This window comes from Protomyctophum bolini, assembly GCF_963924005.1.
Source record: "Protomyctophum bolini genome assembly, chromosome: 11".
NCBI lineage: Eukaryota > Metazoa > Chordata > Actinopteri > Myctophiformes > Myctophidae > Protomyctophum > Protomyctophum bolini.
In genome coordinates this window covers 28,053,692-28,066,296 of record NC_137872.1, presented here as the reverse complement: position 1 = coordinate 28,066,296, position 12,605 = coordinate 28,053,692, and positions in this window count along the sequence as shown.

The window sequence follows — 12,605 nt, the reverse complement described above, 5'->3', positions numbered from 1 at the left end:
AGAAAGACTCATTTCCCACGTATTGCTATTGCGCTTTGCCACCAACGTACCCTGCAGTGTATCAAAATCGACCGGGCTAAATGTGCTTGTATTTCTCTGCATCCGCTCATACACATCCATACGTCGCTGGTTCAATCTCTAGGTGCGTATGTATACGCACTGTATAAAAAGCAATTACAGCCCTTCCTATCCATTCGTTACTGTGATTACGGGTGCTTGGGTGCAGCTGGCAGTACTTTGGCCGTGCCACGTACATACTGTAACGGTGCCATACTGCAACGGCATCCCGTAATGACTCTGAGGAGCTCGTCCTCCTGCTGGGGATTATTGCTATAATGGAGTCTAGACAACTTTTGACATGAAGAGCATATGGATATTTAAGGCCCTCATTATACGGTGGGTGTTTGCGTTAGCGCTTTAGCAACTCCGACACTTCTGAATGAGACTTTCAAGGACATGGAACACTGTCAAATCCAGAGTGTTCGTCTATCTCTGAGAGAGAGAGAGAGAGAGAGAGAGAGAGAGAACAAGTTTGTACGCTCTTAAGTTAAAGGGATTTTTACTATGAAATTGACTGAAATGTATGGGGGGGGGGGGGGGGGTTTCTCCCTGTGACACTGAGTTTTCAAGGCCATGGCACACTGTCAAACCCAGAGTTATCATTTAACACAGAGAGCATACAAATGGAACCAAATGGACCCGAACCCTCTCAGCGATTAAAAGGATTTTTACTATGAAATTGACTGAAATGTAAGTTATTTTTCTCTCCGACACTCTAACTGAACTTTCAAGGAGTTGGACCACCATCAAATCCAGAGAATTCGTTTAACTCTCGAGAGTGTAGAAATAGAACCAAATGGACCATTTTTACTCTCTCAGAGTAAAAACTATTAAAAATACATTTAGTTTCTATTTCCTTATTAAAGCGGCACTAAAACCCTTTTAATGAATACAATGTAATTTTGCCCAAGCTGTATGGTATAGTAGGCCTATGTTAATACAATATAATTTATCCCCTGAGCAAGCAGGCAGGCTCTGTTAGCTCAAAGACTTCAGCACTTAATTGTGCTTAGAGGAAAGTCACATATTGTATAGCTCTAATCTCACCAAGCTCTTCCAAAGAATAATGTTTTCAGATGTTTAGTGTTATACATGTCTTTAGTTTCTGCATGAATCTGGCCCACTGTGCATTAATATGCACGGCGAAGGCCCGCGATTCATATGAGGACACGGAAGTGGCTCAAACTGCTTTGTTTGACCGAACAGATTGTTTGACAAGAGCCGGTCACTGCCCAACATGTTGTAAAATATAATTATATATTTTTTACGGTCATAAATGTAACAGCAATTTGAATAAATCTGTGACCGATATGAGGAGGCCCCTCTTCAAATAACATCTGCCACCGCGTCCCCTGTTGATGACTTCACACTAATATGCAGGTGTTTGGTTTTTAATAAACCAAACATATTGGTGTTGTGTAATTCTGTATCTCCACACATCTATGTATGTATTCATGCGTGCGTGTCAGTGTGCGTGTCTGTCATCCTAGGTTGCCCCCCCAGCTCTCTCTGTGTGTTGCCAGGTCTGCTTATTATAAGCGACTTTGGGTTTGTTTTTCTGTAAAGTTGCTTGTAAATATTTGTAGTTGTGGGTTGCGGTTTTTGTTTGGTTTGTTTCTAAAGTATAGTTGCTTATGTGGGTTAAACGGTTTAACCAGTGGTTCTTAAACATTTTCCTATGAAGGAGCCCCAGATGCATGTCTCTTTGTCCATGGACCACCCATCTGAAATTATTTATTTTTTGCCAGATTTGTGATGTTTAAAAAAACACAACTCTTCGTCTATCTTCAAATAGCCACGGTACACGTTTAGAAAGTGCTCATGTGGCACGGTCGATTATTTTGGGTAAGTTATTATAGACCTGGTTGCTTATTTCTCTCGCAACATCTGGCACACCCCTCCCCCCCCCCCCCTCTCTGTCTCTCCCTGGGTAAACGTAAAGTACGTTTGGAGGACTGGCATCTGTCTCCATTACGCTGACAAACCTGGGCTGACGTTTAAGCACTCATCGTGGGTTCTGCTCTAACAAGAGTCGTCCCGGCTCTGCCCAGATGTTCCTCTATTGTCACGATCAATGTTTACACTTTGTAGTAACTCAGAGCCCATTACGTACCGCCGCACCGACATAAAACGGACTGAGTGAAAGCGGCGTTAAAGGCAAAAAAAACAAAACACGCAACAACGCAATATAGAAGGCCCATCTGTTGGCTGGTGTCATTGAACTGAAAACTGCACACACGTGCGAGGCATTCACATTTGGGGGAATGTGCGGCGCACACGTTGTGTTTGAACGTCTCCAATACAAATCAGTGCTTCTCAAACGTTTTCATGTCAAGGACCCCCACGTGGATATGGATGGATTTGGCTGCATGTATACCATAATAAGAGCAGATGTTTGAACTAAGTTAAATTATATTTTCCAATTATTATTATTATTTATTTATTTTCCCCCTCAAAAATAGCAGCTGTACAGGCAGGCTCACAACACATTAATGATTGGCTATTATAAATCAGGCAACATCGTATACAATAGCTTTAAAGTAGTTAAACTGTTACTGGGGACATCATGGAACACACTCAAGGACCCCTGGCGGTCCCCGGACGACCCTACTTCAATATATTGTGTCGTGTATGGCAGGAACGTTTTAGCTGTGGGTATTTCATATTTATTGATTTACTTTTCTTCTGTTAACAGAGAAGAGACAACATGGACAAAGCAGTGAGTGAGAGTCAACATACTGTACATCAGTGGCTGTCAAACTTGTTGTGCTCAAGGTACCACAAGGGCCACCTGGACTTATCTCAGTCACGACACACACGCGTACGCACACACACACACACGTACGCACACGCACCCCGTCTGGGAACAACTGGTGTAGATAGAATTTACATACAGTGTACATATGTGTGCGTCTTTGCAGACAGACAGCAGAAAGTCCACCATGGAATGAACTGACCTCATGTAAAGACACCTAGCAGTCATCATAGTGCTGACACTTCCTGGCACAGCAGCGCTACATGAGCAGAGCTAGGAGAAGAAGTACGTACTCCATGTCCATCTAATGGTAACAATACCACAATGTAATAACGTTTTGGGAACTTGCAGATACATTCTTTTCCCAAATAGCCGAGAAAGACAAAAAATAAAAAAAGCTTTTTCAAATAATTGTGGTGGGGTGGCCTCCGAGATGCAATGGAGTAGAAGTATAAAGTATCAATAAATGGAATTAATCAAGTAAAGTAAAATTACCTCAAAATTGTACTTAAGCAATTGTATTTACTAGAGTAAATGTACTTAGTTACTTTCCAGAAGAAAGATGGCAGAGGAAAGTGCCTGCAGTACCTCAACATGGTACTCAAGTACAGTACTAGAGTAAGTGTATTCAGGTACTTGAAGAAGCGGAACAGGGGTCAGAGCGGTACGAAGGAACAGTGAAATGGAGGAATGAGAGCCGAGCGCGTCAGGGTGACAAGCTTTTATTTGATCAATAAATCTAAAGAAGGACTCGCTACGACACTGCGTTGCTGTCGTATAGGACAGAAACCTTGTATCTCCATATTTCAACTTCTCATGGTTTTTCGTAAATCAACGCCCCACGTCATCATACAAGAGCGTCACACAAAAAGTAGTGAAAATATCAGATCTACAAGCTCCGAGCTTGTAGGTCGGTCGGCAATCGTCACTATTTTTTTATATTTTAAACAAAAAAATACGGTTTTGGAAGGTTTTCACCCGACAGCAACGACATGACAAATGATCTCTTTACAGTAGCACACCTTGCACCTGTTTGAGTATTTATTTACTACCAAAGTCCTGCTGAAATCTATAAATGCACTGTGGAAGGAAATAAATAATATTAGGGCTGTCAAATGATTAAATTTTTTTTTATCAGATTAATGATTAATCACAGCTTAAAACATGTATTAATCATGATTAATCGCCATTCGAACTATGTTCAAAATATGCCAATTGTTTCGGCATATATTGTTGTGGGAATGGAAAGATAACTGACAGAAGGCGATATATACAGTACATTTAACATACGCAAGTAGTGTAGTAGTAGGGCATTTACAAAAAAACTAAAACAAAATAGAAAAACGAAATAATGTCATAATATGTCATAAAAATGTAATCATTTGAAATAATGTCATAATATGGAGATAAGAGGTTTTGCCCGACAACAACAAAATAAAATTGGAATACTTTGTTCCAGCACTGACAAAGTATATGACTCATGAATAAATAATCTTATTTTTTTAGCAGGCCAGTTAGTGTGAGTGTGCATTGGCAGGGCCTGTAGTATAGAATGTAAGGCCCTCATTTATCAACCGTGCGTACGGCAAAATATGGGTGCACGCCGAAATTACCGACATTTAACATTTCCACCAAAGCTTGAAATTGAACGTGACAAAGGTCAAAACTCACGTCTGGTCGGGAGCTGTCGTACGTTTTGTCCTATTTTTCTGTCGTAGAACAGCGGAGCAGCATTGTTTGACCAGCTGAGAGGCTGTCACAGGCATCACTACTAAAATGTATAAAACTAATAATAGCCTACATGTGAAAAATATATATTTTGTAAAAGCATGTCATATGAAATTGGTAGGATAATATCATATTGCCAAGTGTGCAAGCTTATTAAAATCGCGCAATTAAAAACAATGCTGCAAGTCATGCTTAAGCCATTTAAACAGTGTTTTGCATGAGCGCATACCGGTAGCCCCCCGGACCACCCCCCCCCCCCATGACATATCGAGAGGCATTTGCAGTGCTGCAGCTTTAGCTTTTCTTTTCGCAGATAAGTAAGTCTACAGCCATGTCTTTCTCACGTCTCGTCCTTTTAATTAAGGATAAACCTGACGCACTCGAATGCCACTAAATGTGACATGCCGACAGTGCTGAGGCAGCAAAGTGGGAACCGCATCTTTTTTTTTTTTTCGTCATATGGAAATCACGGGGTGCCAACTTACGTCACGCTACAAGCTTGTAGATCAGCTATTTTTGGAAAATCATGAGAATTTCTGCCAATCTTTATTTATATATACTAGAGAGGTGCCCGTGGGGGCGGTGCCCGTTGGGCATTGGCCTACTTGGATATATGTCTGTGTCCCTTTTATGCCAGACGTCAGAATGATGTCACATTTCTGCATGTGTCTCTCTGTGTCCCTTTATTCCTATATATGGAGTTCTGTGTCATTACATTATAAGCAATACAGTTACAAAACACAAATATTTCTGAAAATGTCCTTAGTAATTTGTACTTTTGAACACTCGAGTATTTACTTCAGTATAAGTGTACACTTTGGGCTCCATTTTCGTCACCGCTAAACCCCTTATCCCAAAACTTATTTTTTCTTTTTACTATTTTGCAAAACATTGGTTATGGACGGTTAAAATGGTTAAAATGGTTAAAAAGGACAGTCTACAAGCTCACAACGTGTCAATATAGATTGGCTAGTTGAACTATTCAAAAATGTTTGAAAAAAAAGTTAAAAAAAAAGGCAAAGACGTTTAGGGATAAGGGGTATGTATATTGTATAGCGGTGGCGAAAATGGAGCCCTATATGTTGTCTACCATGACAATGCACGTAGTGCTCTCTAGACACAAGAAAACACGAACATTTTGTCTGTGGGTTTGATAAATATATAACCTCTGAAAAGTATTAACAAGCGCTTGTGGCTAAAACAACCACACTGGATGCATTGGAACGCGGGTCGTGACACTTGTGGACATACTGTACCAGCCGACAGCGACGATAATAATACATGTGTACACAATTAGTTGTTGTTGAGGTAGGAACAGTATAACTTTACACATAATCTGGAATGCCTCCTCTCCCTCCATCAGGTCCTAACTATCAGGAGCAGTGGGCGACTATTCAACAGCGCCGGGGGAGCCATTGGGGTTCAGTGTCTCACTCAAGGACACTCGACACCACCTCCTGAGCCACTGCCACGGAGTGTGTGTGTGTGTGTGTGTGTGTGTGTGTGTGTGTGTGTGTGTGTGTGTGTGTGTGTGTGTGTGTGTGTGTGTAAAGTACCACCCGCGCTGGAGAATGAGACGCACTTCCTTGGATTCAAGACTAAGGCGAATGGTAAATTGGACATTAAAGCCGCTGGATTCGGTGTGCAGTCCGACTGGATGGATCTTAATGATCTATGCCAGTGATCAGGATTACAGTTAAAGTGGGTGGCGCCTGATACAACAACTGCTGCGCTCAACAACAGCATCATCATAGATCCGCGTGTCCGTGCATGTGCGACCTACGAGCAGGACGGTGCGCACCATGAACTGTCAATCAAATCCGCGACCGCAAGAGCCACCATTCTAGGAATGAAGCGATCAGAAAGTGCACAACACTGGACCAGTCTGAGGCTGCAGGGAAAACTGGCTCTTCTTCACTTTGCAAACCACTCATTATCACACTCTATACTGTCAAATAACACCATAGGTGAGGACATTCTCATTTTCACTATTAAAGCCCGTTTACAGGTGTTGCGGACCAAGTTCAACTTGGCAACCTGGTACCCATCAGCACACGACCCACACTGCATCCTACATCCAGTACCACATGACAAAGAAACAGTCGCACACATCTTAAATGGTTGCAGCCACTATAAAGGACTGTACATTGCCAGACATGACCGTCTGGTGGACCTGGTCTCAGACAAGATCAGAGGAGTACAGGACAGGACAACAATAATGTATAAACACAGCACTGTAAAAATAGACTGGTTTGATCACAATGACACACACGCATGTCAATTCACTACAAAATATTCAAAATACCCCAGATATTATGTTCATCAATGAAATTAGAAAAACTGTCACTATATTTGAAATAGGCTGCCCATTTGATTTGTATATGGACACAAACTTATGAAATATCAGCTTCTGGTGGAACGTATTATGGCCTTGGGATATAACTGTCAACTTATTGTCCTTGTATTTGGAAGTCTGGGCCATGTCCATAAACTTGTGCTCAGGGGTCTGCAATTGGGTGGATTGCTAAAAACAAATGCAAAAAAGCTGGCTAAATACTGTTCTGTCTCAGCTACTATGGGCAGTCTGTCTGTCTGGAGAAGGCGTTGTTTCATTTATCCCTAGGTGGCTTAAAAAACCCAGAACAAACATCCTGTCTAGTAGTGTCAAGTAATAGTATGTCAACAATGTGCTATATATATACTGTATATTATTTATTTTTTCTTCTTTTCCCTCTGTGTGTTAAGCATGTGCAGCAGCTATATCTGGTTGGACCATATAATGTATAACCTAATTCTGATCAGTGTTTGGGTCTATTGTATTACGCCTCTTGTGCACATCCAAATAAAATAATTCAAATGTGTGTGTGATTAAAGCATAGGTAAATAGAGTGTGTGCGTTTATGTCATCATCATCAGGCACAGCCATCGTATATGGCCCGCTCCTCTAAACCAGTGTATCTCCACCCGTGGGCCCAGGGGTGTCCCCACATGAAGTTTATTTATTTTATTTTATTTTATTATTCTTTTTTGGTGGGCGGGGGGGTCCCCAGTTGACAGTGAAGTGACAATTTAAGGACTTTTTAATGACTCAAAAAAAGAAAGAAAGAAAGATCATTACTGTATCAAAAGTAATCAACAAGCTATACTATAAAATCTAGTCAAACATTGTCAACAACTGTGAAATAATATAAGAAAGTGTTGTGAAAATATAGCCGATCTACAAGGATAGCTACTCAATGCCAAAGTTATGGATGAAATCGGTATCGGGGAAGAAGAAATGGTTTCGATGGTACATCTCTAATTGCAGGTTCAGTGTCTTGCTCAAGGACACTTCAACACGAGCCATGCAGGGGGATTGACCCGGGAACCCTTGTATTTCTCAAGTAGCAGTTCTATAACTCTAGTATATGAGCCACTGTTACTGAGTTGCAACCGGGTAGGCTCTGTTTGGTTCTATTTCTACCCTCTGCAGGATTAAATTATTATTTGAGTGGCCACTGAGTGTGTACTCGGTTTCCAGTTGTACTGTATGCGTGTTCTTGTGAGGACTGCTGTAAATGGCCTGGCATGGGGGGAGGACACTTCACCAGCCAGTTCACTACAGCATGCACTTACTCTAGGGTCAGGGTACGGGGTTAACGATAAAATACTGTCTGTGGTGTGTATAACATAGTTGGAGTTTTCTGTGTGTGCATGTGTGCTAATCACACAGGTGCACACCCACACATACACGCGCACGCAACACAAACACACTAACAAACACACACACACACACACACACACACGTGCGTGCATCAAGCATTTAGCAGGCGCTCTTATCCAGAGCGACTTACAAGTGCTCAGATCAGAGTAAATAGCTGAACCATAGTTAACAAATGACAGGCTAAATGGTCACGTAACCAGAGAGCAAAGAAAAACAATTTAGTGCTTCAAGGAAACTATAGGACACAACACGCGCACAGCGCGTTGGTTTCACACGTTCTGGGGGACACTGCTCAGGGGGTGGATTACCTTTCTTATGGGCCCCAGTTAGTGGTCCAAGAGCTAGGCCCCTATCGGCTGCTAGGGGAGCCCCTATCGGCTGCTAGGGGAGCCCCTATCGGCTGCTAGGGGAGCCCCTATCGGCTGCTAGGGGAGCCCCTATAATGTTTTCAATAAAAGGTTGAGGACCACTCTAAAACGAGATGATGCATCTCAAGGGGTTTATCCTTTAAATAACATTTCAATATATATATTTATTTGGTTATTTAAAAAAGAACAATGTTTGGTGCCAATATATATACTGTATAACCGGAATGCTTCTAAATCCTGACCGGGTTGAGAATCACTGCTAGAGCCGTAAAACTCTTCTCTTATGGGGGTCCCTGGCATATCTTTTCAAATGGGGGGGGGGTCCGCGGGCCAATTACTGTCAATTAGGGGGTCCTTGACGTGAACAGCTGGTTTGGGAACCACTGGTGTAGGGGCGGGGAAAGGACACAAACGGTATTATAGGAAAAAACTCAGATTAGCAAATCTGATAAGAATTAAAAGCAACAAATTACTAAAAATAACAAGAGTTGAAATCAAAGTGATCTATGTATGAATGCTACTCTATTATTCAATTAACCTACATGAGCAACATTATGTCAGTTATTGGTTGAAAATGTTGGTTTCCATTATGTTTGGTTCATTTCCCTGCATGCTGCTACGGTATATACATGATGCTGTAGTCTCTGTATGACTGAAGACATCGCCTTCGCAAACATGTAAATATGAATACCAACACACACACACACACACACACACACACACACACACACACACACACACACACATAAAAAACCCATAAATATACATATTAACATATGCACACAAATATTGTAGACACACACACACACACACACACACATTGATATTCACACTAGTGAATCCTCAGTGTTGTTGGACCCGTTAAGGGTCCACGTGGGTCAACTCTTACATCATCAAAGTATAATTAACACTGACTATTTCACAGTGTACATCCACCCACACACAACAACACACACACTCGCATCTGCACATGTCCACACGGGCACACACACACGGGCACACACACACGGGCGCACACACACACACACACACACACACACACACACACACACACACCCTACAAGGACACATCAAACATTTTCTTCTCGCCTTCTGTCTCCACGGCAACGTTAATATGAGCTTCCGCCAGGCTTGCTCGAAAGCATCGCTCGCGCCCAACAGTTTAAAAAATGAAGCAAAAGACAAATTACTGTGCGCGCACGCACGCACGCACGCGAGCGTGTGTGTGTGTGTGTGCGCGTGTGCGTGCGCGTGTGTGTTAAGTGTGGAGGAGGGGAGAGTTGTGCATGGGTGGGTGAGAGAGAGAGATAGAGAGAGAGAGAGAGAGAGAGAGAGAGAAAATAAAAATAGATTTAATCCTTCCACAAGGCTGTGTGTGTGTGAGAGAGAGAGAGAGAGATAATTTAACAAAAGGAAGCAGCATACATACATAGCCTACATGTGTGTGCATACATAGTATGTATTTAATATACAGCGATTATTGCTTTTTATTTTATTTTTTATAAATCTATCACTGAATTGTGTCATTTTATACCTAATTGCACAACAATGATCTTAGATGTAAGCATTTACAATGTACTTAATCCAGAGCGATTTAGAGTAAACTGCAAGAACAACACAATGTAATATAGCAAATGCATATTGGCTGGCTACATTGACCTGGCTACAATGATCTGGATACATTGACCTGGCTACAATGACCTGGATACATTGACCCGGATACATTGACCTGGCTACATTGACCTGGCTACATTGACCTGGCTACATTGACCTGGCTACATTGACCTGGCTACAATGATCTGGATACATTGACCTGGCTACATTGACCTGGCTACATTGACCTGGCTACATTGACCTGGATACATTGACCTGGATACATTGACCTGGATACATTGACCTGGATACATTGACCTGGCTACATTGACCTGGCTACATAACAAGCCAGGGCTTGACATTACGTTTTTGAGGCACAAGTACATTTCCCATTCACTTGTCCGGACACAACACTCACTTGTCTGGAGCACGAGCAAACACATACATTTTAAATCAATTAACTGTAAGTTGGTTTTGGTGAATACATAGATACATACAACATTGAACATTAGATGAATATTCTCCGTTTACAAGTTAATAGCCCTATAATGTCTGTGATCTACTGATCTTACATTTCATGTATTCCAAATACACAGCCATAGATCAATCCTATAATAAAAGTAATATTTTAATGCACTTGTCCGCGCAGATTTATCAGCTGTCCCGGAGAACAGGACTGCATTAGATGTATTACTTTATATGTTTTCCTTGCTTTTATAGGCTACTGTAAATCGCTGAATTAAGAGTGTCTGATAAATGCCTGAATTGTAAATTGATACAATGAATAAAAATAGCTTTGTGAGCTTGTGGCCATTTATACATCATCATTTCATTTATAATCAGATGGAGACATTGTCGAGTGCTTAAAAATCTTAAGTAAAGCAGTGTCTGAAAGAGTGTGAGTATGTAGATGAAGTGCTGGGGGTGCTGTTCCCCGTGCTCACTGACAACCACCAGCAACACAAGCTGGGGTTTAACATTGAGCGCTCGTTTGCACTTCCACATTTTGGTGCCCGAATCGAAAAGATGCGTAAGTAGAGAGTTCTTCAAAACACCACTGAGGGGTGGCAGGGGTGGGGCTGTCGCTCCGGTTCGGCGTCTATCTTTTTATTACTCTATGGCCCGCAGACGCACACACGCACTCAAATGCTTAGCCGATATACAAGGTCACAACGGGTCACGCCATGACACATTGTGAGCTTGCATATCAGCTATATTTTCTGGCCCTTTTCTGGTAGTACACATACAGTGTGTGTGTGTGTGTGTGTGTGTGTGTGTGTGTGTGTGTGTGTGTGTGTGTGTGTGTGTGTGTGTGTGTGTGTGTCGTGCGTGCGTGCATGCGCGTGTGCGTGTGTGTGTGCGTGTGTGTGTGTGTGTGTGTACAGTATCTCACAGCTCTGCAGACAGGTGGGTGATGGGATCTTGTTCAATTTGTGAAACATGATTTTGTGCTCCGGCAAGAAGAGAGACACAGACCGAGACCGAGAGAGAGAGAGAGAGAGAGAGAGAGAGAGAGAGAGCCAGAGAGAGAGAGAGACAGAGAGAGAGAGAGAGAGAGAGAGATATATATATAGAGAGAGAGAGAGAGAGAGAGAGAGAGAGACAGAGACAGAGACAGAGACAGAGACAGAGACAGAGACAGAGACAGAGACAGAGACAGAGACAGAGACAGAGACAGAGACAGAGACAGAGACAGAGACAGAGACAGAGACAGAGACAGAGACAGAGACAGACAGACAGACAGACAGACAGACAGACAGACAGACAGACAGACAGACAGACAGACAGACAGACAGACAGACAGAGAGAGGCAGCAGTGTGAATGAGCTTCGGTCCAGCCATGTATCAGAAAACCATTTTACACACGGCTGCTCTTTATTCTACACAGACGCTCTGTAATGTACTGAGAGAGAGAGAGAGAGAGACACCATTAACATACACACACTGCACTAAACATGCTGAATGCTTGCACACAATCTTCCGATCCCACAGCGTTTGTATCGGTTGATACCGAGTACAGATCCAATTCCAGTGTGTAAATTAAAACATATATATATATATATCTAGGACAGTGGTTGTCAAAGTGGGCTCCAGGGAATGGAATAATAATCATCAACCATAACAGCACTTTAGGCAGTATATGGGCCGCTTTTCTCCTACTGGAATGGGAACCAGAACAACTCCAGTTTTTAGGGATGCGCCGATATATCGCTATCAGTCACAAATCGGTCTCGGCAAATATAGCTGACTAGCTATAGCTGAATATTAACCAATGGCAGGAGCCATTGTTATTTCTTATAATAAAGATGTATTTTCCCTGGCACAAAAGGGGAAAGGAATATCACCAAATCAGTAATTGGATATCGGCTAAACACATTTTTAAACACCTGTATCGGTG